Here is a 27,171-nt window from a genome sequence, read left to right as displayed (position 1 = left end):
GGAGATGGGCAATAGGAGAGTGTTAGGGTGAGGTAGGTGAGGTAGATGACAGAGACTAGGGCAATCCAATCAGTAAGATGGCCTGAGGGAGTAGAGCTGCATTTACAAAAATGACAAATCCCAAGGGGACTTCTTTAGAAGCAGTCTGTGGTGACTGGAGTCCAAGCTGTGAGACTTGGTGACAGAGTGCGGCCAGGTAGGTTGGCAAGGCACAAGCCAATCATGAAGGGCCTTGTCCACGAGGACTTTGACCCCAGACTTTAGCCTTGTGGGGGTGGTACACTCCTGAGGGGTTTAAAGCAAGGCTGTGATGTCACCGGCATTGGCTTTTAAGTAGCTCGTTCAGGCGCTTCATACCCTTCTTTCTTTTGCATCCCGTCATCTTCATATCTTGTGACACATAAACCACATGTGATTAAAGTGGTGACACTAAAAACAGGAGCTGGTAGTAGGCTGACATTTACGCATGCATAGTCCGTCATCTGCTGCCATGTGACAAGCAGTTCTGCAGGTGCACTTTATGGCCCATTCTCTACCATGGTTCTTGCTCCTCCTTGGTCTTTTCATAGGTAAGTCCACCCCTCCACTGCCTCCCAGGCTCGTCTATTTGCTGCATACAACTGGTTTACTCTAGGAATGTGCAATTTTCATTGAGGTGCCGCCTCTATGGGAGCCAGGCTCTGTGTGTGTGTGTGTGTGTGTGTGTGTGTGCACGTGAGTCTGTGCCCATGTGCTATAATCTCAGGTCACACAGCTCTAGACAGTGTCCTTGTGACCCTCACATCTCTTTGACTAATGTATCACAAGGAGTCTGAGCATTTCCAGAGAGGCTGAATTGTGGAGGCATGAGATGGAGGATCAGCCACAGTCAGTTCCAAGACGCATGTAGTCTGCATCATGCCATTTCAGTCATGTTTCCAGAGATGTCCAGGTTTTTAAAGACCTGTGGGGATGTAGTGCCTTGGGATTTGTGTTTTGTATCTGGTCCTCGTGCATCTGTTTCCCCTTCCTCCCTCTCCTGCCAGCCACTGGGAGTCACCCTTCACCCTGAGTTGGGCCTTTCATGTCCCATAAGTGGTTTCAGTGGGGGAGCTCAAGCCTGGCACACAGTGGTAATTCCTGTCCCTGTGGATTCTCACTGCTCACCTCTACGGACCTGAGAGATGGCAGGGAGATGGGCCTGGGACTTGGAGGCTAGGGGAACACAGATCTTGAGATATTCATGATGAGGTGACAGGTTCTACTCTTAGCCTCCAGAGTTTCAAGCTTTCACTTTTATTCTCCATCAGGGGAAAACCAGCACGTTCTGTTCTTAGAGTCACCTGCGTTCAGGGTTTTTTTCACCCCAGCCTTTAGGGCTCTCCTTTAACAAACTGATGAATCCCCTAGATGTGTTTAAACCTTGATAGTTCATCAAGAACTTTAACTTAAATCTTTAAAAACGTGATCCCTGGCTGGGTGCAGCGGCTCACACATGTAATCCCAGCACTTTGGGAGGCCAAGGCAGGCGGATCACCTGAGGTTGGGAGTTTGAGACCAGCCTGATCAACATGGAGAAACCCAATCTCTACTAAAAAATACCAAATTAGCTGGGCATGGTGGTGCATGCCTGTAATCCCAACTACTCAGGAGGCTGAGGCAGGAGAATTGCTTGAATCCAGGAGGCGGAGGTTGCGGTGAGCTGAGATCGTGCCATTGCACTCCAGCCTGGGCAACAAGAGCAAAATTCCATCTCAAAAAAAAAAAAAAAAAGTGATCCCTGTAACAGTCTTGTGATATGGATAAGGCAGGTAGCATTTCACCCATTTTATAGATGATAGACTGAGGCTCAGAGAGATTACGTGGCATCTCCCGGTGATCTGTGAAACTGAAAGTCAGCACAGCCCAACTGTAGAAACGTAGGAGCAACAAGGAGTGTCTCAGAGAACCACAGTGTCCCTGACCAAAAACAGAACTGAAACCAAGAAGCTGGATACTGCAATGTTTCTCACACCTGCGCTTTTCCTCTTCCACTGTGGAGCATGCGTATCGGTGTTCTCCTCCCTCCACAGCATCTGGGCCAGGCCCTTGGTAGTCACTGAGCACAGGGGCATCTCTCGGGCCCATGGCAAGAGATTGAGTAAGACGAGTGTGGCCTTAAAAATGTTCACGGTTCCTCAGTTCAGTTCTAGAAACATCAGTTAAGTCCTCTTGTGTGCCAGGTCCTATGCTGTGTGTGGCTAGGGAAAAGTGGGTGCCAGTGTGACACAGGAAAGAATTTGGCATGGGAAGGCCTGCTGCTGGCAGCTGGTGTAGTAAACAGAGCCTTGATTCTGGGGACAGACACACCTGGGTTTTAACCTGTACTCTGCTGTTCCTAGCTGGTGACTTTGGGCAAGTTCCTTAAGCTCTTTGAGTCTCATGGTCTTCCATCTATAAAGTGGAGATAAAAGAATACCTACCTTACAAGTTTGTTGGGAGGGTTAAGGAAAGTAATGTGCATAATATGCTTGGCAAAGTGTCTGGCTTTTGGGATTTGTGCCCTGCATTTGATCCTTCTCTGTCTCTTTCCCCTCCTCCCTTGAATCCAGAAAACAGGATTCACTGGATTCCCCCAACTACACCTAACTATGAGGCTAAACCACTGGCCTTACTTTACCTGGTTACTCAGATATTAATTCCCTCCCAACTTCTCTCCGTGGGTTGCTCATGGGCTCTAGGGAAAGACACACAGCACAGCTATTTGTATGAGGCAGAATGAAGTAAATGCTTGAAACAAAACAACTCAACAAAAGCACAGGCCAAAGGAAACTAAGGGGAAGGCATGGCTGGACCAGAAGTATGGAGCTCAGATAAGGCTGTAACAAGGAAGCAGAATGGAAACCGGGCTAGCGAGTTACCACACTAGAGGGTGCAAGCCGGGGGCAAAGCCGCTTGTTCCAGGTGGAATACCTCCAGCTTAGGTTTCAGGCCTGGGCTGTATTTGGGGAGAGGAATAACTATCTGGTGTCAGCAACACCCTGTGTGAGATGCTTCCTGCTGCCCACTCCAGGCAGAGCCAGAATAGTTAGTTCCATGGAAGAACAAAACATTGGGCCAGCCAGTGGAGTCTGGTGAGTGCATCAGGACACTGCATGTCCCCTGGCTTGGCGCACACACCCTCACAAGACAGCAAACACCCTCCCACTCCTCGTGACCACAGCTATTGTCACAGGACCCCTCAGTTCAGCTTGGCAAGGAACCTCATTGCCCAGCCTAGGAAGCAGTTATGTAGCCAGTGCTTCCAGATTCCAATTTCAAATCAGACCCTAGACCCCATGCTGCCTTTTCTCTCTATACACAGCTGTATAGAGAGAAAAGTGTGTAGTAGACCTTGGTCAGCTTCAGCATTTCTGCCTCCTGGGACTGCATGTCTGTGCTGCAGAAATACTCTGACAGAGATAGGTCATGCTACTGAGGAGTGGTTTTCAAAATTGCTCTACAAAAGTTCTGACTGGTTTTGGTGAGGATGCAAACAAGGTGCATTCACTAATTTATTCCAGTGATGTAAAGTGTCTTTAATAATACTAATAGTGGATTGAAGTGAATTATAATAATTCACAATACTTATAGTGAATACTAATAGTGAATAGTATTTACTTGCATTATTTCATTTAACCCTCACAAAATCCTAGAAGATGGCCTTTCCTGTTTTTCACAGGTAAGAAACCGAGATTCAGAGAGTTTTAGCACCTGCCCAAGATCACACAGCTAGTACCTGGTAGAGCAAGTTTGAACTCGGGCAGTCTGACTGGTTCCCCAGTGCTTACACTCTTCTCTTAAGTATAGGTTGGGATCCCAACAGCTGCCCCCTGAGCACCCTTAAACTGGTTTGGCCAGCACACCACAAGTTCTCCTGCTCTAGAAAGATGTGTTCCCAGGAATCCTGGCTAGGCCTCAGAGGATGTGACATCTGTTTCAGAAGTGGCTGGACAAAGCCTTCTGGGGATGTGGTCTCTAGCAAGTCACCTAAATTCTTTGTCACTGTTTTCCCATCTATAAAATGGGGATAACAATCCCCTCTCAGGCCTGTTGTGACCTTCTGGCATAGTCAGGCTACCCCCTGAAGCCTCCGTTCTGTGTCTGCAGGACCAGGGACTTCCAGAGGGACCACAGCACCCCTGGTGGTCACTGGGACCTAGGAGGATCTGTCATTCTGCCCCTGCAGCCGCTCTGGACAGCAGGTGGCGACCATCTCCTGGATATCGCGTTCGATCCCAAGGAGATCGCCACAGTAACCATGGGAGAAGCTGGGGGCCCAGACATCTTTTACCAAGTGGAAACCTGGTCCTCGGGTCGCTTGAGTGTCATGGGTCCAGGTTTATCCTTGCATGCAGATCAGCAACCTGAGCTGGGAGGATACAGGGCCCTATCGAGCCCATGTTAACCTGAGGATTTCCTGCAGCACCCTCACCTGGGAGTACCATCTGCAAGTCTATAGTGAGTGTCTTAGAGATGGCAGCAGTGGGTGAGGCAGCGTCAGCCTCTCAGTCATTTCTACAGCTTTAGTAACATTCGCAATTTGCAAGACTAATTTATGTGCACTGTTTTGTTTTTTGTTTTTAAAGATATGTAAGTTAGAGTTGCCTGAGAGAATCTCCTGAAAAATGTCAAGCCTCAGGACCTACCCTAGACCACCTGAAGCAGAGTTCTTGGGACAGTAGTGGTCAGAGAATGGGATTTCAGGCCCTGAGAACTGAGTTTTTCCACAACCTCCTCTTGTGGCCTGGAGCTTCCTCATTACTAAAATGGGAACAATACCTTCTTGTGAGAGTGAAAACATATGAAAGTGCTTTGGAAAGGCCTATGCAGATGCAGAGGGATGCTCTTATCAAATTCCTTAAAGAAATTTAAAAAAATTTTTAGCAGGAGAAACTACAAAGGAAGCAATGAGGTGGGTATCAAGCACACACAGCACCGAGAACAGCCTATGAAAGATGCTACGCTGAGCCACTTTGAGATTCAGACAGTTGATTATTCATATAATGAATGGAAGAGTAGCCAAGGGTTCCAGATCCCTGGGCACTTGTCCCACACCAGAAAGGATGACATTGAAACAGAAGGGGCCAGATGGCTGCAGTGGGAGCCGTGGAATACCCGGATGCCGAGGGGCCAATTCTACCTTCAGCAAAGAGGACTTAGAGACCGCAGCTGTGTTCTGAGGACAGGAAGTCCCATACTGCATCAGAACCCCAGGGGTCAGGGGAAATAGTCTCATGACAGCCTCCCAGGGGCGATGGCTTCAAGGCTGTGCCTCACACACCACCTGAACTCTCGTGTTTTGGGTGGATCACAAGGCATTTTGCCAAGACCCAGTTTAGCAGAGGTTGAAACCTTTACCTGAGAGAGATGTGCAAGGTCTCGGGGTGCTATGGCAGAGCCGTTTCCCTGCAGTGAGCGAGGGGGACAGGTGATGAGTGAGGATGGACATGGGAAGGCCGGCAGAGAACCTTCGCAGACATTTTTCTTGGATTCTGTGATAGGAAATCTTCCTATTAGATGAAGGCACTCTTTTAGTGGAGTTGATGGGGCTGCTCTCTGGTCAGGTCCACATGGCTGGGGAGAAGGCGTGTCTGCCATAAATCAGGCCTGGGCTGGCTATGGCCTGCTTCTCACAACAGGACCAGGGTACAATGGAAGTGGGTTGCTGGGACTTGCGCTTGGGTTGCTCACTGGGGTAGGGTGGTCCCAAAGCTGGTGGGAGAGGCCCTTTGGCCTCTCTGATAGTCATTCTGATAGCACTAACTTAGTGTGGTATGGTGTCAGGTGGATTCTGGGTTGAGGATAGGGTTGTGCCAACCCGTCAAGGGTGGGGTCTTCCAGAGAGCACTTCTCTCTCTGGGCTGACATCCCAATGGCAAGGCGGTGCTAATGGTCAGGCTCCATCCTTCACAGGGTGTTTCCCGTCACTGCAGCCTCACAATAGCCCTGCCAGTATGCAGGTCAGGAGTTTTCATTTCTAGGAAGGAAACTGAATCTTAGAAAGGGAAAACAAGACACCTATGACATGGACTAGAAAGTGGCAGATTTGGGAATCGAACTCAGGTATCCCGATGCTGTACCCTGTGCCTTCGTTCTCTGGGTTTCTGGTATGTCACCATATTTATTGGATGAGAAAAGGGCCAATAGAATTCAAAGGGCTTGCATCCCAGGGCCTGATCTATAGGAGACACATTGGGGAGAGCCAGCAGCAAGGTACCCACCCATGGGAATGTCCAGGCTGCCTTCTCCTGGGGGACACGCTGGGCCTGTGTGGTCCTACTTCGCAGAGTTGAGCTGCCCCTGGGGCTGCAGTCGTGTGGGCCACAGGGCTGAGGCTGAGTAGCAGAGTAGCCTTGTTCTATGCAATATGACTTTGTTGAGTCTGTTTCAGGCCTGGTGTCTGCAGCTGCTCTTCTCGCCTCCCCCAAATCCTCCTGGGTCTGGCCTGGGAGGCTGGAGGACAAATAATGGCGATGTGGACACCTCAAGCACTTAAGAATATCTGGGTCATGGCCCTGGGGCAAGAGGAGACGGGGAGCAGGTCCAAGGGAGTGCAAGGGAGTGGGAGAAACCTCAAAGGCACACAGCCACCTCCTCTGGGACTCTTGATCAACACCTGGAAGCTCAGTGTATGCTGCAGAGCCCCCTACGGGGAAAATATGTAATTACAACATAGCTCCGTGCTTGCATTCCTTTATCTGTTCAGGGCAGGGTTGGGGACCTCAGTTTTGGGGTCGAATTCACTGGATTTGGGTTTTGGCTTTACCACTTAACTAGATGAGACTTTGGGCAGGTTATCTAAGCATTCTGAGCCTGTGAAATGGAGTTGATATAACATCTTCCCTGTCTAGTTCATGGAGTTGTTCTGGAAATCAACTGAGATATTAAGTGACATACCACAAAGTTCTGGAACAGATGTGGGCAGATCCTGCCTCTGCTGTTCCTTCTGTGTATTCAAGGTGATGCAAGGTTTGGGCACCAATGCCGTGCATTTTCTGTCCTGTGAAGTGGAGGCCCAGAGCAGTTTCCCAGTCCTCAGTTTATTCCCTCTTGCACACACAGAGCAGCTGGCCTGGCCTCATGTCACACTGAGCTCCAGGATTAGTGAGGATGGATGCTGCATCGTCACTCTCATATGTCATTTACATGTGTGGCAGACAGCAGAGGAGGCAGTGTGACTTACAGCTGGACACCCCTGGGACCCCAGACTGTTGTTGAGTCCTGTGGAGGGTCTGTCCTCTGTGTCTCCTTGAGGCTTGGGGACAGTGCTCTAACTTTTACCTGCGTGGTCAAGAATCCATTCAGTAACAGCAGCTCCCACCCTATCTCAGTGCCTCACTTCTGCATAGGTACCTGGCTCCTCAGTATGCCCAGGGGCCTGAGCAGCTCTGGGGTTTACAGAGAGGGTGGAAGAAGAAGTCCTGGTTCTCTTCAGACCCTGGGGCAAGGGGGCTAACACCGTTGGGAGGGTGGGAGTCTGGGGTGGGTGGGTGTTGGTCTGTGTGGTCATGGCAGTGGGAGGAGAAGACCCACTGGAGCTGGTGGAGAGGCTGGAGGGACTCACATGGGAGGAGCTGGGTGGAGCCTGTGGCTTTCCCGACTGGGTGGGGAGACACTGACACTGAGGTTGTGGGTTCTCTTCTTTGTCTACAGGGTCAGGAACACTGGGAGAGGATACAGTGGGGAAGATATCCTTGGGGAGTTGGCCACTTGGGCCCTGGAGGTCCCAGCAGAGCAAGAGGTAGAAAGTGTTACATGGAGCTCTTGAGAGCGTGTTGCTGTTTTACAACAAGGACGAACAGGCAAACCAGTTCTGGTTCCTGAGACTCAGGGACCCGACAGTGGATGACTGAGCATTCCCCACCACAGCTACTCTCTTCAGATCAGCCCCCTGAGGCTGCAGGACTATAAGCCTATCAGCCTGGGTAACTCTGCATACTTCCTCAATCATTATCACCAGGGATTTCACCCTGCTTGTCTATGATAAGGAGGGCTGGAGGGCCCCACATTTGAAATTGAGCTTTCCTCTACCCTATTTGGCCAGACCAGAGCCTTCTCATAGCTCAAGCTTTCCCTTCTTGGTTCAGAGAGGCTGCAGGAGCTGAACGTCTTTGCAGCTCCCAGATCATGAAGGATGGGACCTGCTTCATCACCCGGCCTGCTCCCTGGAACAGGCTGGAGAGAATGTGCAGAACAGCTGGGAGCCTCCCAGTCATGGGGCAGTTGTGTCCCATGGGGGGATCACTCTCAGTGTCCCCTGGATATCTGGGGAAAGTGAGAGCTACCACTGCACTGCCAGGAACCCCATCAGCCAGAGCTCCAGCTCTGTCCTTACCAGACCCCTTTGCTCAGGTAATATTTTTCCTTCTCTGACTCTCTTCTTCCTGGCAAGCCTTGGTCTCGTTTCTTAGCATCCCTGCCTCTCTTCCTCTTGGATCCAGGAGCAATTGAAGAAAGGGAGGAGCCAGATTAGTTGGCAGCAGGAAGTGTCTCTGGGGTAGCAGGAGACGAGGGCTCTGGAGCCACCATCCCAGGGCCCGCTTCGGTCCACCTTTTCTCTGTTGGCCTCGGTCCTCTGTGCCTGACCTGCTGCAGACTCAGCAAGGCATTCAGCTCATTCTTGGGACTCCCTGAGGAAAAGTGCTGCCTCACCCACACTCAACCCTGCACAGCCCACTGAGGAGAGCTTTGAAACCCCTTGTCTGTGTTCTCAGAGAGGCGTTACCACCTCCCCTTGCCTGGAGGTGCTCTGAGAGACACTTGAGGCTGTGCTCTTCTGGCAGGCAAGGGGAGGCCTCTCATGGCGTCCCCGGTCCCATTTGGCTTAGTCATAGGTCATGGCTGGAAACTGTCTTAGTCCAAACATATCCTGTCTCTCCTCTTCTCAGTTGCCTTCTGAAACAGTTGTCTTTCCTGACTCCAGATCTTCAATCATTCATTCTTTACCCGCTTGCTGCTGGTCTGCCCCTCCAGCTACATCCTGATTGATAAATTCATTGGCCACTTTTAAATTCTATTATCCTTGGCTTCTCCCAGCACTTGACACATTAACCCGCTCTCCTTTGTCACCTGGGCTGCTCTCTCCTGGGACATCTTCCCTTGGATCAGCATCCTTCTCAGGACTGGTGCCTCAGGCCTTTCTCCACTCCCCTTGTTTTCTTTCTGTTGCCCAAGGCAGAAATGCCAGTGTCATTTAGGGCCCCTCCTCTTCTCCACCACATCCTGCCGTTGCTCACCCTTTCCCTTTATTCCTTGCCTGGACCACTCCACAGACTCCTAACCACTCCTTCTTTCCTTAGTCTTTTCCTTCCCAATCATCTTCCAGATTGCACTGCCAGAGGTCTAATTCTAAGTTAAGAAATGCTTGTGTTACTTTTCAGCTGAAAACCTTATGACATGAGAGGGAATGTGGAAGTGTTGATTAAAGGGTAATAGTTTCAGATAGACAGGAGGAAAAGGTTTTGAGATCTATTGCACAGAAGGTGACCATGGTCCATAATAATGTATTATATAGTTCAAAATAGCTGAGGGAGTACATTTCAAATGTCTCACTGTAAAAAATGGTAGGTAAGTGGAGATATGTTAATTAACTTGATTTAATCATGCCACATTGTATACATTATCAAAAATCACATTGTTCACCATAAATGCATGCTGCTGTGATTTGTCAATCAAAAATAGTAAATATTTTAAAAACTAAAAAAAAAAGCCCTATGATGTCTGCCCACTATCTAAGGTATAAGTATTTTAACAATTATTCATTCATTTGAGCCACAGGTATTTACTGAGCATCTTTTATGAACTCTGTGCTGTTCTAATCATTGTAGATACAATGAAGAAGAGGTCCAGGTCAATTTCTACCCTTCATGTAAATCACTGTTACAATCATCACAACCTGCACCTGACTAGCTTTTCGGCCATTTCGTCTTCCAGTCAGCCCTGGGAAATGACTTTGGGAGAGTTCTGTATTTTGTTGTACAAAGACAACATTGAATGTGTTCTGTTATGGGCTTTTTGTGTCTGTGCTCTCCACTGAACTGTGAGAAAAACACATTCTTACTGTTCTCTGCATCCTAATACACAACAAGTAATAAGTATCAAAAAATGTGGGTCTGACAAGTATTTAAAAAGCATCTGCGCTGGGTGATATGGGACACATGGAGACATGATAATTGGCTGTAGACGTTCACAGTCTCCTTCTCTCTCTACGGGGCCTGATGGACATTTCAGCTCCACCCCCACATTCGGCTTCCTGAAGGGGCCTCCAGCCCACCCATGCCTCTGACTTGTCCTTCAAAATCATTTTCCCTGTTTCTCTGTCTTCCTCTCTTCCTTTTCTCCCAGTTCCTAACCTGTGGTCATTGTTCATTCAGCCTCCTTTCTACCCCACTCCCTGAGGAAAGAATTTCTTCCTTTTTTGATTCTGGGAGTTTTGGGGATTGAACAGATTTCACCTGGACATGTGGAGAAGCCAAGAAGAGAAGTTTGAGATGGCGGCCATCCTGTGAGACACAGAGTTAAAGAAGTTCGCATGTGGAATGTTGCCTGAGGCCAGCATTTCCTGGTGTGAGAGAAGGACATTGACAGTGATTAAGGCATAAACCCCATTTCATGTGCAAACTTAGTTCAAAATTATCAGGAAACTGCTACATGTCTTCTGTTTAAAATAATCTGTTTATGTTTTGTCGAAGTGTGTATTTAAGTGTTCAGAAAAAAAGGAGCTTATTTATTAAAGAAAAATTGAATGGAACATAAAAACATTGTTATTGTCACACATATATACTATTAAGTTTTTGTTAATGTTTAAATAACTAGATTCTGCCCAGCTTCAGCTTGAATGTCATCTCCTTGGAGCAGCCTTTGCCACTGTACTTAAGTAGATCTTTCCTCTCATTCATAATTAATGTATGTTTAAAAAAATTATCTGGAGGCTATTAGGCTGAGACGGCCCTAGCAATCTGGGATTCTACACAAGCAAACAGAAAACCAACTCAGAATAACTCAACCAGTCGGAAACCACCAGTTAATCTCCAAATGGGGAATTCCATTTAAGCCATCAAATATTTTCTTTTCTTCTTTTTATTTTGCATGGAGACAGGATCTAACTCTGTTGCCCAGGCTGGTCTCAAACTCCTGGTCTCAAGTGATCTTCTCACCTTGGCCTCCCAAAGTGCAGAGATCACAGGCATAGACCACCATGCCTGGCACACTTATTTGTTGGTTTACTTATTTATTGTTTATTTCTCTCACAAGATATTCAGCTCTATGAGGATAAGAACTATTTCTATATATTTTTTTCACAACTAAAAACCCAAAGTGTTATAGTGTTTGGCTTATGATAGATACTTCAACATTTATTGGATGAATGGAAGAATGAATTGGAGTTGAGAATATTATTTCTTAAGATTTGAAGAGTATTGGGAGGTTTTACAAGGATCTGGGGCCTACACCATTGTCTGTTTTCTCTTTCTGCTTTTGATGGAAAGAAGAAGGAAATTAAATCTTTATCCTAAAAGTTTCCTAGAATGCTCAACAGTTAGCAAAAGAAAAGGTTAAAATAAAAAATGTCATTTATGTTTTGTTTTGACAGCAAGCTGCTCTGCAGTTCTAGATAGATTAATCTAGAATTTGAACCATATACAAATAACTGAACCAAAAGCAAAATGCAGGTGGGAGAGAAACTTTGAGCTTCTCTTTCTTTTTTCTTACTCTCAATTGATTAGCTCATTTCCTAGTTCATTCACAGGATTGACAAATATCACCCATTACACACAAAGCTTCCAATCAAGTAGTTAACGACTTATTTGGAAATATAAGTGGGCAGACAGGATCACAAGATATTTGGGGAAAGCCTCTAACATGAAAGACAATCTCCAAACCAAATGAATCAGGGGAAAAAAAGAAACTTGGAAGAAAAGAGATAATACAGGGAGCAGGAGAAAATTAAATAAAATCCCTCAAACTTAATATTCTTCGAGACATATAAAAAGATTTTCACTTAAAAACAGAAACAGGGTGCCAGAATAAGAAAAACTGAAAAGTCAGAGAGTAAGAAAGAGCCCTAGTAACAATAAATACATACATAAAAAGCAGAAAACTTCTAAAATTCAATGGAAGTGTTGTAAAATCAAATGGAGAAACTCTCTCAGAAAGTAGAACTAAAGACAAACAGATGAAAATAAAAGAGAAAAGATAAGGCCATTAAAGAATCAGCCCAGGAACTCCAACCCCTGAATAACACGGTTCCAGAAAGGTACATGTCTTAGTCTATTTTGTGCTGCTATGCCAGAATCCCACAGATTGGGTAATTTATAAACAGTAGAATTTTATTTGTCTCGTGGTTCTGGAGACTGGGAAGTCCAAGATCAAGGGGCTGCATCTGGTGAGGACCTTTTTGCTGCATCATAACATAGTGGAAGGCATAACATGATCAGAAAGTGAGTGTGTGTGTGTGTGTGTGTGTGTGAGAGAGACAGAGAGAGAGGGGAGGGGGCTGAACCCATCCTTTGATTAGGAACTCACTCCCACAATAACTAACCCACTCCCAAGATAATGGCATTAACCTATTCATGAGGGCTCTTAAAGTTCCCACCTCTCAACTCTGTTGTACTGGGGATTAATAGAGGCAGCAGGACCAGAGCACCCTGTGAAAGACATTATCAACTACAGGAAAAACAAAGAATTGTTAGGAAGGAAATTGAATCATTGTACTCTACATGGCTCAAATGCGAATACTTATTGTCATAAATGTTAAATACAGTTTAGCAAAAAGCTATGTTACAACATACTCGGGCAGGATGGGCAGAAAGGCCTGTGTGTTGCTGAGTGGCTAAAGAGTGTGGAGGACAGTGGATAAGACAGCCAAATATCTATCTCCATAGCAGGAAGTCAATGACTAATGTCTAAAATCAAGAAAGGGCAGAACAAATGTATCATTTCTAAATATCAAGGAAGTATCAAGAGAAAAAACAAATAATTGACAGCAGTTGCCAGCACAGCAGTTCTGGGTGTAGTGTGGCAGAAGTCTGCTGTTTTTTTTTTTTAAATTTATTATGTCTTATGCTATTAGTTGAATTTTATAACTATATATATGTAGTATTTTGAAAAAAATTAAAATATTAGAAAGCACATGCACCAAGAGATGAAGAACAATAACAAAAAAGAGAACTCAAAGGTCTAAGAACTTGGCTGGGTGGAAATGGGAGGATTTCAATGGGCCACGGGGTTCTATAGGAAGAGTGAATGGTTTAAACAAAGAGGCAGAGACTCATCAGTCAAATTTTAGTCGAAACAAAATTAGAGTTGAATATGTTTTCTCCAAATCTAGCTCCAATTATACATTCAACAAAATTCAACATTACTGACTAGTTAATATTTATGCTTACTTACAGATATAACAAAATTTCATAGCTAGGGAAGTGGTTCTGGGGCTGTCAGTGATCTTGCTTGTTGTTCCAGACAACTGTCATTCAGGGACTCCAGGTATCATGATCCTGAGAGCAAATGCACCATTGTTAAAGGCGTAGACGTATAAATACAAACCTCTGCCACAGAGCACTATTCACTCTTTGCGTCTGAAGAGAACCAGAACCCCTTAACTCTTGGGCGGCAGCCTGCCATCTGAATGTGAAGGAGAAGGAAGAATTAGTACAATACCTATTTTTGAGCTCTTCAAGTCACCAGCATTTTGTAGGAGTGGAATGCTTCATCTCCTGGCCCCTAACCTTGGGGTAGCAAAATGAGAAGCTAATACCTGCTGGGAAAGGTCCCAAGATACTGAAAGCTCTGAGATTGCACTAGAAGGGAAGTGCTCAAATCCTGCCACTTACCCACAAAAAGCCAGGGAAGTGGGTGTCTACTGGAAATTGTTTTAGGTGTGAAGTATGAACTGTATGTATCTGAAGGCTTCCTGCCTTGGTGCTGCCAGATGCCCTTGCTGTGTGACAGGAGGAGGTGAGAACAGGTAGAAAGAGGAGGAAATGACTAACGACCCTCAGGAGCAGATCGATTACCACCCTATGAAAGAGTAAGTTGACAGCTCAGACTATGCAAAACCAAATTGTTGGAAAAGCCCCCTTCATTTTTCTTAGCCAAAAAGTAAACAGATTGCTACAATCTGGCATCTCTGTAGTTTTACCCACTCTCTCCACACCCCAAAGTACAGCCATTAAAGCCCCATGGTCACTACACATGTCTCCGTGTTGTGACCTTGCTTTTCTTTCTCCCCGAGGGGACTCGTTGACCTTTCTCCATCTGGCTCAATCTGTGTCAAGCTGCTTCTTGACCCATTTGTTTTTCCATCAGTTGTGAGCTCTTTGAAGTTAGGAGTCATGCTTTATCCATCCCTGCTTCTTGGCCATAGCACATAGTTGGTGCTCACTAAATACTTGCGGAGACACTTGTCAACTAAAGAAAAGCCAAGTTTTTAAAGAATTAAAGTTAGTTTTATTTAGTCTTACTGAGGTTGGCAACCCAGGAGAGTCTTTCAGAGAGTTTCTGTTAGACTGCTCCAAAGCAGTGTTTCAGCCTACAGCTTATACATAAGGTGACAGACATTCTGCCTGTGCTCAAAAGTTATGTAAGAGCAAAATTTCACCAAAGTTTGGGTGCAAGGGTACATCTAGTTATAGATTACAGAGGCATAATGATTAATCCTGTCAGCCATTATCTTATGTACAGCAAAAAGACAAAGGCCAGGATCATTGAATTTATCTTTTCTAAAAATGCAGTGCTTTAGGTAAGAGATGTGGTAACCTGGGCTCCATCCTTCTTAGCATCTTCAGGGCATCCTTCTGAAGGGCTGTCCTCAGTCACTGAGTCAGGGGCTTTGTGAAATTCTGCTGGCAGCTGAATGAGCAAACATGGCCTCTTATGTTTGCTACTTTGTCTTACAGAGTAAGTGAATGTAAAACAAAAACAAAAACAGAATGAATGAATGAAAGTCTCTGTGAGAGAAGCAACCTATCCATTTCTGTTTGCCTTTCCCACAGTTCTGGGTTTGGCTAGGGAGAGTTCACATCCCTGCTGATGTTTATTTTAAATTTCGAAGCAATAAGGAAATTCAAAAATGGACACAAAATTCAGGGGTATCTATTTCCTTTCTATTCATACACCTTATATTTTGCCTTCTAAGCTATTCTTTTCCTTGTATTCTTTTTAGACTCTCATTCAGATTATATTACCTCAATATTCTTCCCTTAGAAGACTTTAAGAAGCAGATTCCATTCAACAGTTTTACTCTACAGAAATACTGTGTGTAAGGCCGGGTGCGGTGGCTCATGCCTGTAATCCCAGCACTTTGGGAGGCCGAGGCAGATGGATCACCTGAGGTCAGAAGCTTGAGACCAGCCTAGCCAACATGGTGAAATCCCATTTCTACTAAAAATACAAAATTTAGCTGGGTGTAGTGATGCACACCTGTAATCCCAGCTCCTCAGCTACTCAGGAGGCTAAGAGAGGAGAATTGCTTGAACCTAGGAGATGGAGGTTGCAGTGAGCCAAGATTGCACCACTGCACTCCTGCCTGGGCAACAGAGTGAGACTCCATCTCAAAAAAAAAAAAAAAAAAAAAAGAAGAAGAAGAAATACTGTGTGTTTTCCTCAGTGTTCATGAAGCTTAATGTGCAGGTGTTTTCATAAGGTTCTATATTTTATTGAAAAACAGACAACAAAACAAGAAACAGACTAATAAAACGGCTGAATATGTGCACGGTTTGCCAGCTGGGCCGAGAGGAGGCAGCAGTGAGCTAACCCAGGGCTTGCTGTGTGGCTTGGAGGACCCTGTTACCACCAGCCTGCATTGTGACCTTGCTTTCATTTTCTCTCTCTGAGATGAGGGAGTTAGACTACAAGATCCTTAGAGTCTCTTCCAGCTCCAAAATTCTCTGTGTAAGTTTTAAATAGACGTTTGGGACTGATTTAGATCTGGGAAGAGAAAAGTGAAGGAAACAGACAAAAATTCCCTACGTTTATGAAGCTTACATTCCCATGGGGCCTTCCAGACCCTACGGTTGTCATAGTGGCGAGGAGGCTGTCCGGATTGGAGGGTATGAGGCTGGGTAGGAAGTCAGACCAGGGCTTGACCAGTAGGCATCAGACAGATCCAGGGACCAGGCAAAGCAGGAAATGAATGAAATTCACTGGGGCCAAGTGAGATGGGAGCAGGGAACAGGCTCTCCACAGGGCCAGGCAATCAGAGGGATTGTGCTGGGTCCCTAACTGACCAGGAGGAGACAGGCAGAGTTGGGCCTGCAGCACCTCCAGAACCAGAAAGTCCGTTTAGCAGCCTGACTCAGCAGGGCTTGCTTCTGCTCCTGGGGAGATGCACAGGTCCCAGCATGCAAGTGACTGGGAGGGAACATGGAGAACACAGCAAAGAGGAGGAGCTAGAAAGAGCACCAGAGAAGTGAGGGGAGGAACAGCTCGGAGCCTTATAGCTGACAAGCCTTCTGTAAGGGTGGCATGCATGAGTGAATGACACAGAGGGGAGTGTTTGCTACTTTGTTTGATCTGTGAGCACTGGTCAGCTGCCTCTTATTATATGCCTCAACTTTATAATGATATGATTAACTGCTATTCTCAGGTCTTCAGTCACTCTTTATACTTAAAATTCCAGAGGCTCAGTTCTGAATGGAATCTATATAATTAGCCAGTACTCTCTTTATGATGAGGTAACTTCTGTCGAAGGACTGTGATGTTATACTCTGCTGAACACTTTATGTGTATGATTATCTTTACCTTTAATCTCACTACAATCCTATGAGGTAGAAAGTATCTTTCACATTATAGAAGAGAAAACTGAGGTTCCAAGAAGCTAAGCATTTTGCTCATGGTCATAGGACTAAGAGAAGATACATGACGTCCAGAGTTGCTTTTCTCTTTCTCTCTCTTTCTCTTTCTCTCTCTCTCTCTCTCTGCCCCCCCCCTCTCTCCCCCCCTCCCCTCCCTGTATCTCTTTCTCTCTCCTCTCCAAGTTTTCAGGGTGGTGAAAGTAATGCAGATTAGTGACTAACCACTGTGGGTAGCTTGGGTTTTTTCTTCTTTTTCCCCTTTTTAATTACACATCCTTTCCATTGGTTTTCCTGGTGCTCTAAGCCAGCTCACCCCTGGTTTTTTATTCTGCCTTGTTTGGGTTGGAGGTGGTATGCATGGAAGAGCAAAAGCAAAAACTTTAGGTAGCCTCAGCCCTAAAGTGGAGCCAGGATCCACACCACTGTCTCTTCTTAACTTCCTCGACCACTCAACCACTTGCCTTGCTGTCTGCCTATCTTTGAAGTTTAGATCTTAGTGGTTAGCCTCTGGGCCTCACCTTCATCTCTCCCTGTCCTCATCTTGTTTGCTTTCTTCCCAGACTAACTCAGCTCCAGGATTGTTCCTTCTGGAAGCTATCCCATGGGGCTGTCCCAGCCTTATACAAGATCTACCTTGGCAGAGGGAAAACACCTCTTGGTCCTTGTCATGGTAAATTTTATGTGTCAACTTGACTGGGCTAAGGGATGCTCAGATACCAGATAAAACATTGTTGCTGGGTGTTTTCAGAGGACATTAGCATTGGAATCAGTAGACGGAGTAAAGAAGATTGCCCTCACCAATGAGGGCAGGTATCACACATCTATTGAGGACCTGAATAGAACAAAAAGGCAGAGAGGAGGGATAAGGAAGGACTTGTTAAAGATTACAAAATTATAGCTAGATAGGAGAAATAAGAGGAATAAGTTATAGTGTTCTATACCACTCTAGGATGACTATAGTTAACAATAATGTACAGTTTTATATAACTAGAAGGAGGATATTGAATGTTCCCAACACAAAGAAATGATAAATGTTTGAGATGACAAGTATGTTAATTACCCTTATGTTATCACTACAAATTATATGGCTCTAAACATCACTATGTACTCCATGAATATGTACTATTATTATTTGTCAATTAAAAATATATGCATACCATGGAATACTATGCAGCTATAAAAAAGAATGGGATTATGTTTTCTGTGGGAACATGGATGGTGCTGGAGGCCATTATCCTTAGCAAACTAACACAGGAACAGAAAACCAAATACTGCATGTTCTCACTTATAAGTGGAAGCTAAGTGATAACTCATGGACACAAAGAAGGGAACAACAGAGACTGGGGCCTACTTGAGGGTGGAGGGTGGGAGGAGGGAGAGGAGCAGAAAAAAATAATGATTGAATAATAGGCTTAGTATCTGGGAGATGAAATAATCTACCTGACAAACCCCCATGACACGAGTTTACCTATATAACACACCTGCATATATACCCGTGAACCTAAAATAAAAATGAAAAAAAAAAAATAAAAACAGAAAGGTGAAGGATGGAAGGAAATTAGTTTCTTTGCTTGAGCTGAGACATTCATCTTCTCCTCCCCTCAGACATTGACACTCCTGGTTCTTGGACTTTTGGACTCAGACTGAGGCTTACACCACTGGCCTCCTAATTCTAAGGTCTTCAGGCTTAAATGGAATTATACGACTGGCTTTCCTCGTTCTCTGGCTTAGTAGACAGCAGATCATGGGACCTCCTTGACTTCCATAACTGTATGAGGCAATGCCTATAATAAATCTTTATACATGTATATATCTCCATCCTATTGGTTCTGTTTCTCTGGAGAACCCTGACTAGTATAGAGTTTGGTACTGAGAGTGGTTCTACAGGAAACAATTTTAAGAATGGTTTTTCTGAATTGGCTCTGCAGTCTCTGGAATTGGCTCTCTAATCTGATTAGATTTAAAGATACTAATGACTCTATTTCTAGTAGTAAGGAAAGCAGTGATAGTCTGTGACATACACTATTTATATAGAGATAGGAAAAATATCTGCACTGAAGACTTCTAATCAACTTATATCTAATCACTTATATGAAGCAAGGAGCTCATTTACTCTGTATATGATACTTCTAAACATTTTTAGAAAATGAGAGAATATAATGACATTGGTTGGTTTCTCCTAATATCAATGGACAAAGTGGTGAAAGAAAGGGATGAGCTTGGGGATTTAAATTCCCCACTGGAGGCTGGGCCCAGTGGCTCATCCCTGTAATCCCAGCACTTTGGGAGGCCGAGGTGGATGGATTACCTAAGGTTAGGAGTTCGATACCAGCCTGGTCAACATGGTGAAAGCCCATCTCTACTAAAAATGCAAAAATTAGCCAGGTGTGGTGGCAGGCACCTGTAGTCCCAGCTACTTGGGAGGCTGAGACAAGAGAATTGCTTGAACCTGGGAGGCGGAGGTTGCAGTGAGCCGAGATGGCGCCACTGCACTCCAGCCTGGGTGACAGAGCAAGACTCCATCTCAAAAAAAAAAAAAAAAAAAAAAAAAAAAATATATATATATATATATATATATATATATATATATATATATCCCAACTGGAGCATGGCATAAATGACCTAAAAGCTTGTAGTGTGCCCTGAAGAAGAGATTTATCTCCTATAGCTGAAAGGCTGAAAACCAAATGCAGAACCTCATCCTGTGATTGGCTGAATTACAATACAAGTTGAACTCCCAAACTTGCAGGGTGTCTACTGTTAAAGTGATGGCATTCATTGGGAAAGAATGATATCCTGTAAGTTGAGAAAGAGACATTGGGAATACCATGATAGAGCTGGGGATATTCAGCCCCTATATGCTTATGAATCTTCTTTGCCAGTGGAAAAGTCCTCCTTCATCCCCAGTGAAAGTAGCCTCCCCACCCACAGTGGTCTTGGCCTTTCCACCTCCTTCTGAGGTGCAGCATTGCCAAAGAAAAGAGTAATGCCTTCCCCTAAGGCAATTGCCATGCAAAACACTGCTGATTCAGGACCCACTCTCCCCACCCCTCTTTGCTGTGAGACCTATAACTAAACTCAAGTCCCAGCAGGCTCCTAAAGATGAGGTACAAAGTGGGACCCATGAGGAGGTACACTATACTCCAAAAGAACTACATGAGTTTTCTAACTTATATAAGCAAAAATCTGGGAAACCTGTGGGAATGGATAATAATGGGGCAACGGTAGAAGGAAGATAAAGTTGGGTCTCACTTTATTTACTAGTTAATATGCTGACTAAGCAGAGATTCTACTTTTAGTGTTGCAGCTCATGATGTTTGAAAGGGCCCAAGAGGTTGTCTGGTAGATTGAAATCATGGACCAAAAATTTACCCACCGTGAGAATTGGAAATGCCTGACCTCCCTTATTTAGTGTAGAGAAAAGGATCAGAGACTTTGAGAGATTCGAATGTTAGAGTGAATATATTATTTAAGACTTACTCACCCACACTGGGAGTATCCAGAAGATGTAACTTTTATAAATTATGAGAAATAAATTTATGAGGGGAGCCCCAGCATCCTTGGAGAGCTCCATGATCACTCTTCACTTTGATTAGATCTTACAGTGGGAAACACAGCCACTCAGTTGGAAAACCTAAACACAACGGGAATAATTGGACCTTAGGTAGCAGGAGCCAAGTGTGGTATTGAACCGCCAAAGGCAAAGTGGGAGTAGTTACCATAATAGACAGCAGAGTCAAAGCAGCCATCAGAATAGTCTGGCTTGTGCAGACCTGTGGCACTAATGAGGTCATTATGGTGTTCCTAGAAGAAAAACAGATAGGAAGCCTACTAGATTCTTACTTGATTTATATAAGAAAAAAAAAATTAGATCAAGTGAACAAAAGTTTAACTAAGTTCATAAAAACAGTCACAGTCCCTGAATCAATTCCCAGACTTGAGCCAGTTTACAGATCCAAAACCTCTTGAATAAGGGGGAGGCCGAGTTCTCTGGAGGAAGGACCCTGGTATACAACAGAATATTCATATTGTTAACCTTTCTCCCAGCCTTCTCCAAAAGGACCTACAGCCTTTAACTATGGTAACAGTGCATGGGGGAAAAGGAAATAGTCAGATCTTTTGAGAACTATTGGACACTGGCCCTGAACTGACACTGATTTCAGAAGACCAAAACATCACTGTGGCCCTTCAATCAGAGTAGGGACTTATGGAGGCCAAGTGTGTTTCAGCTCAGATCCATTTCCCAGTGGGTCCAGTGGGTCCCTGAGCCTATTTTGTTATTTTCCTAGTTCCTGAATGCATAACTGGAATAGACACACTGAGCATCTGGCAGAGTCCCCACATTGGTTCCCTGACCTACGGAGTGAGGGCTGTTATGGTGGGAAAGACAAAGTGGAAGCCATTAGAAATGCCTGTACCTAGGAAAATAGTAAATCAAAAGCAGTACCACATCCCTGGAGGGATTGCAGAGATAGGTGCCATCACTGAGGACTTGGAATATGCAGGGGTGATGATTCCCACTACATCCTTGTTGCTCTCCTATTTGGCCTGTGCAAAAAACAGGTGAATCTTGGAGAATGACAGTGGATTATCACAGGTTTAACTAGGTGGTAACTCCAGTTGCAGCTGCCATACCAGATGTGGTTTTATTGTTTGAGTAATTAACATACTCCTTGGTATCTGGTATGTAGCTTTTGTTTTTAAATTGACAAATACCTTTTTTATTTTCTTAAGGCAAATGCCTTTTTCTTCATTCTTATCCATAAGACCCACCAGAAACAGTATGCTTTTAGCTAACAAGGCTAGCAGTACACCTTCACTATCCTACCTTGGGGGAATATCAACTCTGTGGCCCTGTGTTATAATCAAATTCAAGGGAATCTTGATCGCCTTTCCCTTCCACAGGATATCACACTGGTCAGTTACATTCATGACATTATGCTGATTTGACCTAGTGAGTGAGAAGTGGCATATAGTCTAGACTTATTGGTAAGACCTCTGCATGTCAGAGGGTGGGAGATAAATCTGACTAAAATTCAGGGGCCTTCTATCTCAGTGAAATTTCTAGGGGTTCAGCAATATGGGGCAGACAGAGCTATCCCTTCTAAGGTGAAAGATAACTTGTTACACCTGGACCCTCCTGGAACCAAGAAAGAGGCACAATGCTGAGTGATCCGCTTTGGGTTTTTGAGACAACATATTCCTCATTCTGGCCCATTTACCTAGTGATTTAAAAAGCTTCCAGTTTTGGGTGGGGCCCAGAAAAAGAGAAGGCTCTGCAATGGTTCTAGGCTGCTGTGTAAGCTGTTTTACCACTTGGGCCACATGCTCCAGCAGATCCAATGGTGCTTGAAGTGTCAGCAGCAGACAGGGGTATTGTTTGGAGCCTTTGTCAGGCCTCTATAGGTGAATCACAGCACAGGCCTTTAGGATTTTGGAGCAATGCCCTGGAGTCAGCTGCAGATAACTACTCTCCTTTTGAGAAAGGGCACTTGGCCTATTACTGGGCCTTAGTAGCGACTGAATGTTTGACCAAACTACCATATGATCCTGAGCTGCCCATCTCAAACTGGGTATTATCTGATCCCCTAAGCCATAAATTTTGGCATACACAGCAACAGTCCATCAACAGGTGGAAGACTTATATACATAATGAGGCCAAGCAGGCCCTGAAGGTACAAGTAAATTACATAAAGAAGTGGCCTAAATACCCATGGTCCCCAGTCCTGCTACACTACTTTCTCTCTCCCAGTCTGAATCTATGGTCTCATGGGTAGTTCCATATGCTCAATTTACAGAGGAGAGAAGATTGGAGAAGATTCAGGCCTGGAATACAGATGGTCCTGCATGACATGCAAGCACCATCTGAAAGTGGACAGCTGTAGCACTGCAGCCTTTTTCTGGGATATCCCTGAAGGACAGTGGTGAAGGAAGATCCTCCCAAGTGTGCCAGACTTGAACAGTGCACCTGGTTGTGTACTTTGCTTGCAAGGAGATGTGGGCAGATATATAATTATATACTGATTCATGGGAAGTAGCCAACACTTTGGCTGAGTGGGCAGGAACTTGGAAGGGTCATGGCTGGAAAGTTGGTGACAAAGAAATCTGGGGAATAGGTATCTAGATAGATCTCTCTGAATGTGCAAAAGGAGTGAAGATATTTGTGTCTAATGTGAGTACTTACCAAAGGGTGACCTAAGCAGAGGATGATTACAATAATCAAGTGGATAGGATGACCCATTTTATGGATACCAGTCAGCCTCTTTCCCCAGCCACCCCAATGGGCTCATAAAAAAAGTGGCCATGGTGGCGGGGATGGGTTTTTCATGAGCTCAGCAACATGGGCTCCCACTTACCAAGGCTTACCTGGCAATGGCCACTGGCTGCGTTCTTTGTCAGTAGCAGAGACCAACACTAGGTCCCCAATATGGCACCATGCTCTAAGGTGATAAGTCAGCTACCTTGTGGCAGGTTGAATACATTGGACCACTTCCATCATGGGGCAGTGTTTTGTCCTTACTGTAATAGACACTTATTCTAGATATGGATTTGCCTTCCTTGCATGCAATGCTTCTGCCAAAACTACCATCTGTGAACTTAAAGAATGTCTTATCCACCATTATAACATTCCACACAGTATTGCTGCTGATCAAAGAACTCATTACACAGCAGAAGATTGCAGCAATGGGCTCATGTTCTTAGAATTATCTGGTCTTGCCATGTTCATCATCATTCTGAAGCAGTTGGCCTAATAGAACAGTGGAATGGGCTTTGGAAGACCCAGTTACAGCATGAGCTAGGTGGCAATACTGTTTTAGTTTGTTCTTAATGCTATAACATGATGTCTTAGACTGAGTAATTTATTAACAACAGAAATTTATTGCTTACAGTTTTGGAGGCTGGGAAGTCCAAGATCAATATACCAGTAGATTCAGTGTCTGATGAGGGCTCTCTGCTTCATAGATGGCCCCTTGTTGCTGTGTTCTCACATGGTGAAAGGGACCAACTGGCCTTCTCAAGCCTTTTTTTTACAGGCACTAATCCCATTCATGAGGCTAGATCCCTGGTGACCTAATCACTTCCTAAAGGTTCTACCACTTAATACTATCATATTGCAATAGGTCCCAAATATGAATTTTGTTGGGATACCAACATTTAGACCATCACATACCTTGCAGGACTAGGGCAAGGTTCCCCAGAAGGTTGTGTCTATGCTTGGAATTCACGTTCAACATATAGTGCTCTTTCTTCCAATAGCCAGTATTCATGGGTTGTGGAATCAAGGAGATGGCAATTGGAGTGGCACCACCCACTATTACCCCCTAGTGACCCACTAGCAAAAATTTTGCTTCCTGTTCTTGCAACTTTGTGTTTTGCTGGCCTCAATGTCTTAGCTACAGAGGGAGGAATGCTTCCACTAGGAGACACAACAGTGATTCCATTGAACTGGAAGTCAAGGCTGCCACCTGAGCACTTTAGCCTCCTCATGCCTCTGAATCAACAAGCAAAGAAGGGAATTTTGGTGTTGGCTGGGATACTGATCCTGACTGCCAAGGGAGAAATTAGACTAGTATTTCACAATAGCAGGTAAGGGTTTGGAGTACAAAGAGCGCCCTTAGGGGCATCTCTTAGTATTATCATGCCCTGTGATTAAGTTCAAAGGAAAACTATGACAATCCAATGCAGCCAGAACTGCTAATGGCCCAGGCCCTTCAGGAATGAAGGTTTGGGTCACCCTACCAGGTAAAGAACAAAAACCAGTTGAGGTGCTTGCTGAAGTTAAAGGAAATACAGAATGCGTAGTAGAAAAAGGTAATTGTAAATTTCAGCTACAACCCTATGACCAGTTACAGAAATAAGGACTGTAATTGTCATGGATATTTCCTCCTTATTTTGTTATGAATACAATTATGTGTATGTATGTTAGGCAAATGTATTTGCTTTCTTTCCTGTTGTCTTTTCTTATCATGTAACACAAGATGTATTAAATTTATATCAGTATTTAAGTATTGTTAATTTTACATCATTATATGTACATTACAGCTATCAGGAGAAGAGTAAATATTACTCAAAGACTTTACCTCCTCTTCTGGGGAAGAGGCTAGTGTGTTTTCAGTTGCATGCAAGATTGTTGTATCACGCTAGATTGAATTATGGCCTTGTTATTCTCTTTATTTGGAGATTAAGTATGAGTTTTAGGAGATTGGTATAGGTGCCAAATTGACAAGGGGTGGACTCGTGATGATGAATTTCATGTGTCAACTTGACTGGGTTAAGGGATGCTCAGATAATTGGTAAAATATTATTTCTGGGTGTGTCTGTGATGATGTTTCCAGAAGAGATTTATTTTTGAATCAGTAGACTGAGTAAAGATCACCCTTACCAATGTGGGTGAGCACCACCTAATCAGTTGAGGGCCTGAATAGAACAAAAAAGGCAGAGGAAGGCCAGATGCAGTGGTGCACACTTGTAATCCCAGCCACTTGGGAGGCTGAGGCAGGAGGATCACCTGAGCTCAGGAGTTTGAGGCCAGCCTGGGCAACAAACAACTCCATATCAAACAAAACAAAACAAAAATGTAAAACAAACAAACAAAAAACCCCCCCAAAAAAACAAAAACAGAGAATGAGCAAATTTGGTCTCTCTGCTTGAGCTGAGACACGCATTGTCTTCTGCCCTTGGGCATTGGTAGTCTCAGTTCTCTGGCTTTCTGGGTCATACTGAGAGTTACCCCATTGGCTTCCTAATTCTCAGGCTTTCCAAGTCATAAACTGAATTACTCCTTAGGCTTTCTTGGTTCTCCAGCCGCAGACGGAAGATCATGAGACCTCTTGGCCTCCCTAATGCATGAGCCAATTCCTATAACAAGTCTCCTTTTATATATATTTACAAATATCCTATTGGTTGTATTTCTCTGGAGAACAATGAGTAATACAACCCCCTATATATCTTATATATGCCTTTATTTTCTTACCTACCATTTTAGCTTGTAATGTCTGTTGATATCCCTGTCTCCCACTTGATTGTGAACTCCTAGAAGTATGGGAAGCACATTGTAGACGCATAATAAGTTTTAATTGAAAGAAAAAATAACTTTTATAATTAGTAAAGACAAGCAGTACCAGCATTTATTTTAAAATAATATATTTTAAATAAATTAATCAATTAATTAATACTGCCTAGGGCAGTAATACATATGAGCCGAACAAAACAAAACAAAACAACCCACAAAACCCAACTAGACAAAAGACAATCTTGGTCTCAACTACCTCATCTATCAAATGGTTGTGTTTGTTATGAAGATTAAATAAATGTACATATGTATATACATGCACACGTATACATATATATTGTTTAGAACGATGGTTGACATATTGTGACTGTGCTAAATATTAAATATTATAAATGATCATTTTATGGTTTATCAACTCTTCTCTGTTACTGGCTATATTCTTGACAGATTGCAATAAAGAGTATGCTTAGGACTATAGTCAGATAGAACTCCAAACATCTTTAAAGTCTGTCTACAAGTACATGAACTGAGGAGGTTTGAAGTTCCTCCTTCCATCTTCTTGGGATGAAATGAAAGGGAAGTGGGCTGGGCTGCATCCTGGGCTACAGTCTGTGATAGGCTGTCCCAACCAGGAGGGTCTTGCTCGTGGGTCTCCTCATGGAGGAGGATGATCCTCATGGGCCTGGATCCTCCTCATGGGCCTGGATATCTCTGAACATATGATGAACATTGCTTATGAAAAATTATTTGTAGGAAAATTGTGAGGCCTAAGAATGTTATTTTCTTTTAGTGATGGTCTTTGTTTGTTTCTGTAAGGTACTTGTGGGCACTTGTAAGCTTGGATCTCTTTAATCTAATACCAGTTTTGAGATTTTCTTGGCCCCATAGATGAATTAAACTGGTGACTTCTTGTTTACAAGAAGGATAAGTCTCCTAGGGTAAGTCTTTTGGGGTCCCAGGTCAAAAAGATGAGTGATTTACCAGTTCTCTAACCTGGTAGCCCCAGACTCCAAACTTTGTCCTTCTAGTCCCAAGAGGCTATCAAAAGCAAAGACCCATCTTCCCACCTCCTTTTCCAGATCAGCACATATTCCCAAGACAGTACTGAAAGCAGGAACTTCCTTATCCCTTAGATACCTCTTGAGAGCATCCTTCCCTCTCTGTCTGCATCCTACCATGCTTGTCCAACCTACCATCACCTCTCTCCTGGATAACTGTAAGAGCCTTCTGACTCAGTTTGCCTACATCCAGCCTTGACCCCCTACAATCTGTTTCCGATACTGCAACTAATGAAATTTTAAAAGTGCAACTCTCTCTGCTGGCCACACTGACTTTCGTTATTTTAGGTCCTCTCACCACAAGGCCTTT

The 27,171-nt window shown here is 44.3% G+C and overlaps 2 long non-coding RNA genes across 2 annotated transcripts; one reads left to right on the top strand and one right to left on the bottom strand.

Moving 5' to 3' along the window:
- The first annotated feature begins 458 nt into the window (after window positions 1-458).
- LOC134734488 (uncharacterized) lies at window positions 459-10,763 on the top strand. The gene is made up of 3 exons (XR_010117609.1): window positions 459-569; window positions 7,654-8,352; window positions 9,828-10,763. It is a non-coding gene; the product is annotated as an uncharacterized lncRNA (long non-coding RNA).
- Window positions 10,764-11,676: 913 nt separating this feature from the next.
- On the bottom strand, window positions 11,677-21,431 carry LOC134734486 (uncharacterized). The gene is made up of 5 exons (XR_010117607.1): window positions 21,209-21,431; window positions 20,510-20,594; window positions 20,275-20,424; window positions 17,424-17,622; window positions 11,677-13,493 (listed from the first exon to the last, which is right to left on the bottom strand). It is a non-coding gene; the product is annotated as an uncharacterized lncRNA (long non-coding RNA).
- Window positions 21,432-27,171: the final 5,740 nt, after the last annotated feature.

Source organism: Symphalangus syndactylus, chromosome 12 (genome assembly GCF_028878055.3).
Source record: "Symphalangus syndactylus isolate Jambi chromosome 12, NHGRI_mSymSyn1-v2.1_pri, whole genome shotgun sequence".
Classification (NCBI taxonomy): Eukaryota; Metazoa; Chordata; class Mammalia; order Primates; family Hylobatidae; genus Symphalangus; species Symphalangus syndactylus.
The sequence above is the reverse complement of the archived record's forward strand: the minus strand, read 5'-3'. Positions and strand labels throughout refer to the sequence as shown.